Consider the following 11,367-nt stretch of genomic DNA (forward strand, 5'->3'; position numbering starts at 1 on the left):
CCAAGTGCGCACCCATCTGAGACGGCCTTGCATGGACCTGGTTGGGAAGGTTCAGCTGCAGCAACCACTGGAACCTGCCCACACCTAGTGTCTCCACTCACGTGTGGGGCTAGATGCTCCTCCCTCCTGTAGTGGTACAGCCAGAGTGGCAGAGGGGGCAAGTCACTGCTGCAGTTCCCACGTGGGTCTGAGTGGCGGTCAGGCTTGGTGCCCATGTGTTTTCCAACTACCTGGTTCCATCTGGGGGCTTCATGGACAGGAGTGGTGCTTTTCCAGGCCTCTTTTCCATATGCCAGATACAGGCCCAGGTTTCCCAAGTTTCTGGAGCCCCTCTTCCAGCCTGGCAAGCATGGTGTGTTGTAGGGGAAGGACATCAAGCCTACAGGCAGCAGAACCTGTCTGGGTATGTTCTCTACCCCTGGAGGCCCCTGGTTGTTTACCTCTTTGGGTGAGAGTCAGCTTAGGATCTCAACATTCTTGAAGGACTTCAGAACTATACAGACAGTGGCTCAGGAGGCAGCAGGGGCTGGGACTGGCAGCTAACCAGTGTAGTGGGGGTTGTAGGGCTCAGTTTGGTCTTGCAGGGTATTCAGGGAGGCTTGGATTTGCTGAAGCTATGGATGAGCTTGGGCTTGGATATGGAAACAGCATAGAGCAGGGGCCCTTCAGCATGCTGGGCTCTGAGTAGTTGCACCCTGCTGCACCCACAGATGTTCCCCACCTGGAGCACAGCTGTGGATAGAAGCCGGGAAAGCTGTGGAGGGAAGAGGAGGAGGAGGGAGTCTCAGGGCAGCCCCAGCAGCCAGGCAGGGCCTCTGCAAGTGAGACGCAGATCTAGCCTGTTGGCCACTTAGCAGCTGCTTGGCCAGCTGCAAACCACCTGACCTCTGTTCACCAGTAAATGGGGGTTGCAGAAGCACTTTCCTTCTGGGACTTCTGAAGCTCGAAGGGGCAGCACACACCATGTGCTGAGAAAGCCCCAAACTCAGGCAAGCTTCTCCAAGATTAGCATCCAACCTGTACAGGACACCATCAAATCTCCCCATCCCTCATTCCAGCTGAAGAAACCAACCTGTACAGGACACCATCAAATCCCCCCATCCCTCATTCCAACCGAAGAAACCAACCTGTACAGGACACCATCAAATCCCCCCATCCCTCGTTCCAACTGAAGAAACCAACCTGTACAGGACACCATCGAATCTCCCCATCCCTCATTCCAACCAAAGAAATCAACCTGTACAGGACACCATCGAATCCCCCCATCCCTCGTTCCAGCCGAAGAAACCAACCTGTACAGGACACCATCGAATCTCCCCATTCCTCCTTCCAACCGAAGAAACCAACCTGTACAGGACACCATCGAATCCCCCCATTCCTCCTTCCAACCGAAGAAACCAACCTGTACAGGACACCATCGAATCTCCCCATCCCTCGTTCCAGCCGAAGAAACCAACCTGTACAGGACACCATCGAATCCCCCCATTCCTCGTTCCAACCGAAGAAACCAACCTGTACAGGACACCATCGAATCCCCCCATCCCTCGTTCCAGCCGAAGAAACCAACCTGTACAGGACACCATCGAATCCCCCCATCCCTCGTTCCAACTGAAGAAACCAACCTGTACAGGACACCATCGAATCCCCCCATCCCTCGTTCCAACTGAAGAAACCAACCTGTACAGGACACCATCGAATCCCCCCATCCCTCGTTCCAGCCGAAGAAACCAACCTGTACAGGACACCATCGAATCCCCCCATCCCTCGTTCCAGCCGAAGAAACCAACCTGTACAGGACACCATCGAATCCCCCCATCCCTCGTTCCAACTGAAGAAACCAACCTGTACAGGACACCATCGAATCCCCCCATCCCTCGTTCCAACTGAAGAAACCAACCTGTACAGGACACCATCGAATCCCCCCATCCCTCATTCCAACCGAAGAAATCAACCTGTACAGGACACCATCGAATCTCCCCATCCCTCGTTCCAGCCGAAGAAACCAATCTGTACAGGACACCATCGAATCTCCCCATCCCTCGTTCCAGCCGAAGAAACCAACCTGTACAGGACACCATCGAATCCCCGCATTCCTCGTTCCAACCCAAGAAACCAACCTGTACAGGACACCATCGAATCTCCCCATCCCTCGTTCCAACTGAAGAAAAGGGAGTCTGTGTCCTAGGGGAGCAAGCACAGGCCTATCTATGCAGTGGGCACGTGGCCTAGGTTGGGGAAAGGCCCTTGGATACATGCTGGTTTCACCAACCGTCTATGGGTTGGGTTTGGCCTGGACCCCTGTACCCCAGGAGGCCGGTAGCCCCCTGCATGGGACAGGACTGGGAGGTGGGTGGGAGGGCTGAGCTTTGAGGGAAGCCATTATTTGGCCTCATGGGAAGTGGTGCAGGTGGTTGTTGGTGGCTCAGTTTTGCAGGACCTGGGTGATCACCCAAGGAGTGAAAATTGCCTTTTTATGAGAAATTGCCAAAACCGATGCAAGCTCATCAGTTGAAAAGGTGAGTAATGTGGACAGGCGGCTTCACCTGCCCCTTCGCCACAAGTAACTGGTGTTCAGAGGTGAATTTGGTTCCTTCCCAGCCTTTCCTCTTTGCATGTAGCTGTGTGCACGTACTTTTGTGTGTACACACGTTCCCTGGAGGGGTTACTTTTATTTTTTTATTTGGGGGGATAGCTAGTGAGGCAGCCGGACACGTGCTTACCTTGTCTTTTAAGTGTGGAGTCCTCCATGGAGTGGGCATCGGAGACTTTCTAGCAGGCCTCTGCCAGCTGTTTGTCTGCCCCAGTTTCTGCCCTTCACTGGCATGCTGGCCACCTGGTGTGACATTCAGTGGCCTTGTTTGCAGCTAGTGTGATGAGACAAGTGGATCAGGTACGTTATAAAACTGAGAAAGCACACAACGTGCAGAGGGAAAGGAATAATGACCATGTGTGTACTGCTCTGCTACAGTCCATGTCACGTGACTGAGATGACAAACATGTTTTCACCTAACATTTGGGCCCTGAGACAGGGCATTTATGTTTTACTTTTTATTTATAACAGAGTTAGAAGAAATACTGCCAGGCTTTCTTTTCTGTTTTCCCCAACTCCCACTTTACCCCCTCAAGTTTACCTACCTCAGAGAGAAAGTGGAGCTTGCCTGGTTAATGAGAGCCTGAAATGATTTGAGCCAGGTCACTGTGTAAAAGTCATACTGCTTCTGTCTCCTTGTGTGTCATTTGCTCAGCTCAAGTATTTCGTAGCTCCCTGTACACAGGTAGCTGTGTTACCCTCCTAGCCTGCTTTCTTGGTTTGATACATGCCTAAGAGCATGTGGGAGCACTTAAGGTCTAGGGTCATGGGAGGACTGTTCTGCCACCCAGCTCATCTCTCCAGCTCAGCCTGCATGCATGCCTTCCTCCATCTGATTCCAGAGTAGGGGGTGGGAGGTCCCACACTGACCTCCAGCTCAGCCTGCATGCATGCCTTCCTCCATCTGATTCCAGAGCAGGGGGTGGGAGGTCTCACACTGACCTCCAGCTCAGCCTGCATGCATGCCTTCCTCCATCTGATTCCAGAGTAGGGGGTGGGAGGTCCCACACTGACCTCCAGCTCAGCCTGCATGCATGCCTTCTTCCATCTGATTCCAGAACAGGGGGTGGGAGGTCTCACACTGACCTCCAGCTCAGCCTGCATGCATGCCTTCCTCCATCTGATTCCAGAGCAGGGGGTGGGAGGTCTCACACTGACCTCAAGTTTATGGACTTTTTCTACCTCTGCTTTCCCATATCTACAACTTTTTACACCTCTGTTTTATCCATATCTACAACTTCTTTATCATCCTAAACTGAAACACCATACCCATAAATAAGTCTTTGACTAGAAGACTCTGATGCATTTGACTCCATAAAAATTAAAACTCTATAGGCAAGAAAAATGCCTCAAAGTCAAAAGTCAACAGACTGGGGAAATAGATCTGCAACATACATGACACACAAAAAGCTAATTTGGGTTTTTATATATATATATATATATATATATATATATATGTGTGTGTGTGTGTGTATATATATGTATATATATATCCTAAATTATTAAAAGACCAACAGCCAAATTGAAAAATGGACAAGGGATGTAAAGAAACAGTTCAAAGAAATATGTAGATTTTTAAATATTTGCTAATTTTTTTACTGTGGTAAAATATGTATAACAGAAAATTTAAGTACATTAAGTACAAATACGTTGTTGTGCAACTATCACCACTATCCATTCCAAACCTGTCATCACCCCAAAGTGAAACTCTGTATCCACGGAACAATAGCTCCCCTTTCCCTTCCCCCCATTCCCTGGAAACCACATCCTACTCTCTGTGTCTGTGAATTTAACTGCTCTAGGTACGCTATAAAAGTGGAAAACATAGAGTATTTGCATTTTTTGTGTTAATCTTTTCAAGGTTTATGTTGTAGCATGTATTAGAATGCCTTTCCTTTTTAAGGCTGAATAATATATCATTGTGTGTATTGATCATATTTGCTTATCCATTCGTCTGTACATGGACATTTGGGCTTTTTCTATCCTTTGGCTCTTGTGAATGCTGCTATAAACATGGGTGTGCAAATTCCCACTTTCGGTTTCTTGGCGTATATACCCAGATGTGGAATTACTGGATCATGTGGTGATTACTGTTTTCCACAGTGGCTGTGGCATCTTACTTTCCCACCAGCAGTGTGCAGGAGTCCCGACTTCTCCACATCCAGCATTTGCTGTTTTCTGGGGCTTTGTTGTTTTGGTTTGCTGGTGGTGGTTTTTTTGATGGCAGCTACACTTATATGTGTCAGTTGGTATTGCGTTGTGGTTTGGATTTACATTTTTCTCATGAGTAGTGATGCTGCGCAGTTTATACTGTGCTTACTGGTCATTTATCTGTCTTCTTTAAAGAAATGTGTATTTTAAAACCTTTGCTCATGTTTAAATTTGATTGTTTTGTTGTTATTGCTGAGGTCTTTATATAGCCTGGTTATTACTTCTCAAATATATAATGTATGGATATTTTCTTTCCCTTCGTGAATTTATTTTCAACCTATTGATTGTATCTTCAGATACATAAAAGCTTTTCACTTTGATGAAGTTCTTTTTATGTATTTTTGTTGTTGTTGTCTGTGCTTTCACTGTCATATCCAGGAAATTATTGCCAGATTCTACGATATGAAACATATTTCCTGTGTTTTCTTCTAAGGGTTTTATAGTTTTAGCTCTTACAATTAGATGTTTGGTCCATTTTAAATTAAGTTTTTTATATGGTGTAAAGCAAGGGTCCAGCTTTATTGGTTTCCATGTAAATATTCATTTTTAACACCATTAAAAAATATACTGTCCTTTCCCCATTGAATAGTTTTGACTCCGTTGTTAAAAATCATGACCATATTTTTTGGTTCTTTTTTTCTATTGCATTGGTCTTTATGTCTGTCTCTATGCTGGTACAACATCGTTTTGGGCACTGAAGCATTACAGTAAGTTTGAAACCAGGAGGTGTTAGTTCTCTAACTTTGTTAGTTTTTAAGATTGATTTGGCTACTTGGGGTTTTTTGAGATTTCATCTGAATTTTAGAATAGGATTTTCTATTTTTTCAAATATTGGAATTTTTATAGTGATTTTATTGAATCTGTAGGTGACTATAGATAACAATGGCATCTTGACAAGGTTTTGTCTTCCAATTCATAAACACATGATGTCTTTTCATTTATTTGTGTCATCTTTAATATTTTTCTGCAATGTTTATAGTTTTTGCTATGCAAGTTTTTCATTTCCTTGGTTAAGTTGGTTTCTAAATATTTTATTTTTTGACGCTATCATAAATGATACTGTTGTCTTGATTTCTTCTTCAGATAGTTTGTTATTGTAGAAATACAACTGATTTTTGTGTGTTGATTTTGTATCCTGTAGTTTTGCTGAATGTTATTTATTGCATCTGATAGTTTATCTCACAGAAAGTAAAGTGTTTTTAATATGTAAGATTATGTCATCTGCGAACAGAAAATTTTACTTTTTTAAAAATCGGAATATCTTTTATTATTTTACTTGCCTTATTGTTTTAGCTAACTAGAACCTTCAGTACTATATTAAATAAAAGTAGTAAAAGCAGGTATCGGCCGGGCGCGGTGGCTCAAGCCTGTAATCCCAGCACTTTGGGAGGCCGAGACGGGCGGATCACAAGGTCAGGAGATCGAGACCATCCTGGCTAACATGGTGAAACCCCGTCTCTACTAAAAATACAAAAAACTAGCCGGGCGAGGTGGCGGGCGCCTGTAGTCCCAGCTACTCTGGAGGCTGAGGCAGGAGAATGGCGTGAACCCGGGAGGCGGAGCTTGCAGTGAGCTGAGACCCGGCCACTGCACTCCAGCCTGGGCGACAGAGCGAGACTCCGTCTCAAAAAAAAAAAAAAAAAAAAAAAAAAAAAGCAGGTATCCTTGTTTTTGCTCTTAGGGTAAAAGCTTTCAGTCTTTCATTATAATGTTAGCTGTGTTTGCTGGTTTTTTTTTTTTAAATATAACATTATGTTAAGGTGTTTTATTCCTTTTTATAGTTTATTAAGTATATTTTATCATGAATGTGGGTTAAATTTTGACAAATGCTTTTTCTTCTTTGATTAAGATACACATGAGGGTTTTTTCCTTCTTTATGTTAATGTGATATTACACTGATTTTCACGTGTTGGAACATACTTTTATTTCAGGAGTCAATTATACTCATTCGTAGTGTATAATCCTTTTAATGTACTGCTAAATTTGAATTGCTGGTATTTTGTTGAGGATTTTTGCATCAGCATTGGTAAGGGATGTTTGTTTGTAGTTTTCTTATGGTGCCTTTGTCTGGCTTGGTGTCAGGGTAATACTAGCCTCATAGAATAAGTTAGAAAAATGTTACCTCCTCTTCAATGTTTGGAAAAAGTTTGAGAAAAACTGGCGTTAATTTTGTCTGGTCCAGGCTTTTCTTCGTTGCTGAGTTTTTGATTACTGATGCCATCTTCTTGCTGAATCTCCTTGCTGAATAGTTTTATTCAACTTTTCTGATTCAGTCTTAGTAGGTTTTTTGTTTCTAGGAATTTGTTCATTTTATTTAGGTTATTCAATTTTTTAGTGTACAATTCCTTATGGTACTCTCTTACATCCTTTATTTACTCCAAAAATGTGGTAGTAATGAACCCATTTTATTTTGAGTTTTGTAATTTGATTATTCTCTTTTTTTTCTTAGTCAGTCTAGTTAAAGGTTTTTCAGTTTTGTTGAACTTTTTCAGAGAACAAACTCGGTTTTGTTGATTTTTGATATTGTTTTTATATTCTCTGTTTCACTTATTTCCACTGCTATCTTTATCATTTTTTATTTTGCTAGCTTTTCTTTGTTCCCTCTTTTCCCCTCTGTTTTTAGTTCATTAGGTATAAAGTTAAGTTGTTGATTTGATGTCTTATTTTTTTATAATCATTTGTAGCTATAAATTTTTCTCTTCTAGTACTGTTTTTGACATCTCTCTTAACTTTTGGTATTTCATATTTTTAATTTGTCTCTAAATATTTTCTGTTTTCTCTTCTGATTTCTTCTTTTATCCATCCTTGAGTGTTCAATACCTGTATTTTTAGACATAAAATGTGTAACCTACAGAATTTTCTTGATTTGTTACAATTTTATTTGTTGTAAGATTTATTTCAGAATTAAATGTGTATATCAACATTTGTTATGTTCTCATAAATTTTGTAATACATGGAGATTCCTGATCCGCATATGTAAACCTCTACATGAAAATTATTTTGAATGACGTCACTTGTGAGGTGCTGTGGGAGTGGGGCCTCAGAATGACGTCACTTGGCTCCCTGGATTCAGCCCCCTTCCTAGGGGAATACGTGGATGTATCTCCCGCTTTGCTGGAATTCTCCGGGCAGAGTACGCAAAACTCCTGGGTTTCCAGCATGCCCCAGTGAGCCAGCGAGCTCTCCGCCGAGACTCCACACAGCTCTGTGCTTCAGACCCAGGCCATGGGGGCTGGGCTCACGAGGGGACCTCCTGATCTGCAGGTTGCCAAGATCCGTGGGAGAAGCGTGGTTTCCTGGGCAGAGTCGCACAATCACCGCCTCCCTTGGCTGCGACTGGGGGCTCTAGCTCGTGCCCACCTGGGTGGGCCGTCGTCCCGCTTGCTTTTCCTCACACTCTGTGGGTCGAGCTGTCTGCCTAGCCAGTCCCAGTGCAAGAACCTGGATACCTCAATTGAAGGTGCAGATTCACTCGCACTTGTCACTGCTCTCCGTGAGAGCCACGGGCCACAGCTGCTTCTAATCGGCCAGCCTGGCCCCATCTAAAGTTCGATTTCTTAATACATGAGATGTTTTAAATACATAACAATAATGATATTTATTGCAAATAATGTTTTGTCTCAATGTGATATAAAAATGTATAATAAATTAATTCTTTTTTGGTTACCACAAAACTATCTGGAAATGTGACATCTGCCATTTATCAAAATTTTGCAGAGTTAATAGAACTTTACCTGAAGGGAGGCTGGCAATATGCATCATGATGTCAAGCACTGCCAGTGAAGTTGTGGAGTTTGACGTGGTCTTTACATCTTGTTACTGGAATTATATAAATTGGTACAAACTTTATCAATTGTGATTAAACAATATATACCGAAATTATAACTGGAAATACTGTCTGATTCAGCAATTTCATTTCCAGAAATTTACCCTACAGACATACTCATGATGCCTGGAATTATATCTGAATGGGAGAAAGTATTATACCACCTTTTTAATTAACAAAAGTCTGGAAATCACCTTCATGTTTATCATTCACATTAATGATTATCACCTTACTGTTTACTGAAATTATGGTTATTCATATGATAGACTACTATGCAGCTATTTAAAAAATATATTTTAAAAGGATGCTCAAAAATGATGTCCAAGATATGTTACAAAGTAAAAACCCTGTGTGCAGAGCCACGTATCGAATATGCCTCCATTCCTATAAAATCAGGGTGTGTATAAATGCAGACAGTATCTCTATTAACTGGTAACTTACAAAATTCAAAGTTAATGCAGGCAAGGCCTTTCTTTCTTAATGCTAAAACTCCAAGGAACTGCACAACATTTGAGGATTTCCAACACATGCCAATCTGCCTTTGAACCTACAGATTTTAGGAAATGAGACTTGAAAAATCAAGCATTAGTATTCCTAGCTACAGTTGTTTGGGACATAATTAGAATGATCCATTCTTTGAAAGTTTGTAAAATTTGCTCATACAACCATCTGGGCCTAGTCTTTCCTTTTTGAAAGATTTTATTTTACTAGAGATTTTATTTTTTTCATATTATAGTACTTCTTAGATTTTCTATTTCTTCTTGATTCTTGAGTCAATTTTGGTACCACTTAGTAGGGTGCTTGGGCTCAGAACACATCAGTCAAAGAAAGAGAGAAGAAAGGAAGGCAGGAAGGCAGGGAGGAAGAAAAGAGGGAAGGAAGGAAGGAATGAAGGAAGGAAGGAAGGGAGGGAGGGGACAAAGAAGGAAAGAGAGAAGGAAGGAAAGAACGAGAGAAGGAAGGATGGAGGGAGAGAAAGATGGAGAGAGAGAAAGAAAGAGAGAAGGAAATGAGAGAAAGAAAGAAGGAGAGAAGGAAGGGAGGGAGAGAGAGAGGGAAAGAGAAAGATGGAAAGGAAGGAGGGAGGGAGAGGAAAGAGGAAGGGAGAGGAAGGAAAGGAAGGAAGGAAGGAGAGTGGGAGGGAAGGGAGAGAGAGGGAGAGAGAGAGGGAGGGAGGGAAGGAAGGGAAAGAGAGAGGGAGGGAGGGAGGGAGGGAGGGAAAGAAAGAAAGAAAGAGAGAAAAGTGAAAGGGGGGGATGGGAAGGGAAGAGGAGCCAGCCACACGCTACAGGCTGTTTGTTCACCTTTTACTTGACCCAGGCAGTCCTGCCTTTTAAATATTCCACCTTCTGCCATGAGTTACACTGTTCAATATTCATTTCTCAGAGCATTCAAAGGTCTATGTGTGCCCTGCCATGATGGACCATGGCTTCAGCTCTCAAACACAACTTTCAGCCAAAATATTCATGACTGGTCCCTCCCATATACTCATCAATCCCCCATGCGATGGTCTGCATGTGTCCCCAGAGCTTATGTGTTGGAAACTTAATCCTCTATGTGACGGTGTTGAGAGGTGGGGCCTAATAAGAGTGATTAGGTTATGAGATTCTGCCCCTATGCATGGATTAATGTCATTATCTCAGGAGTTGGTTAGTTATCTTGGGAGTGGGCTTGCATTAAAAGCAAGTTAAGCCCCTTTTGCTCTTTCTTTCTCAAATTCTTGCTCTTCTGCCTTCAGCCATGAGATGACACAGCAAGAAGGTCCTCACCAGATGCAGACCCCTCATCCTTGGACTTCCTAGCCTCCAGAACTCTAAGAAATAAATTTCTTTTCTTTATAGATTCCCCAGTCTGTGGTATTCTGTTATAGCAGCACAAAATGGGTTAAGATGCCCCATTACATGGAGAGTGCTGATCCACAGGGTTGAGATCATTGACTTAGGGCTTGGAGTCTTATATAATATCCCTATGGGAGTTGGCCTCCATGTTCCCTATCTTCCAGGAATCTCAAATGGTGATCTCAGACCAAAATATAGCCCAGATATTTTACATTTGGCAATATTGCCCACTTTTCCACAACTTTTTCATGGAAGGTTTGATGTGCTCACTTCTATGATCCCTGAAAGGATATGAGTTCAAGATCCTGCAAGGTTACAATCCAAGGATAGAAGATTGACTTGGAATAGGAAACTGGATGAATCTTTGGTGATCTTTCATTTCAGGATTTATCTTCAATCTTGGGCTGTGGAGGGGGCACTTCTGGTCTTCAATTTTGTTCAGCCTGTAAGATAAGTGCCAAGGCTGATTGGCACACACAAATGTCTTTTTAGTTTACAAAAACTGTCTTCCTTTTCAAGCCTCCCAAAGGGTGTTAAGGGAGATGAGGACCAGGCAGTGGGTTCAGCAGAAGTCACAACAGAACAGTTCCTAAGGGGACTTGTGGAGAACCTACATGTCGCCAAACCCACAGAGAGACCCAGGAAAGAGAAGGCAGAGACAGGCAGTACAGAGAAGAGTGGCCATGAAGGTGAATCAAAGTCCACGTGGCAGAGCTGCTTTTTCATCCCCAGTAAAGGCAGTGCTGGGATTTTTGAAACCTCAAAATGTAATGGTTGAATAAATGACTGTAGGACCAAGTGGCCTGGGTTCAATGCTGTCTGGGACCCTGCCTAGCCAGAGAACCTTGAGCAAATCACAGGACTTCTCCATGCCTCACTCTGCTTATCTGGAAATGGGACAG

This window comes from Macaca nemestrina, chromosome 3 (genome assembly GCF_043159975.1).
Source record: "Macaca nemestrina isolate mMacNem1 chromosome 3, mMacNem.hap1, whole genome shotgun sequence".
In the NCBI taxonomy this organism is placed as follows: domain Eukaryota; kingdom Metazoa; phylum Chordata; class Mammalia; order Primates; family Cercopithecidae; genus Macaca; species Macaca nemestrina.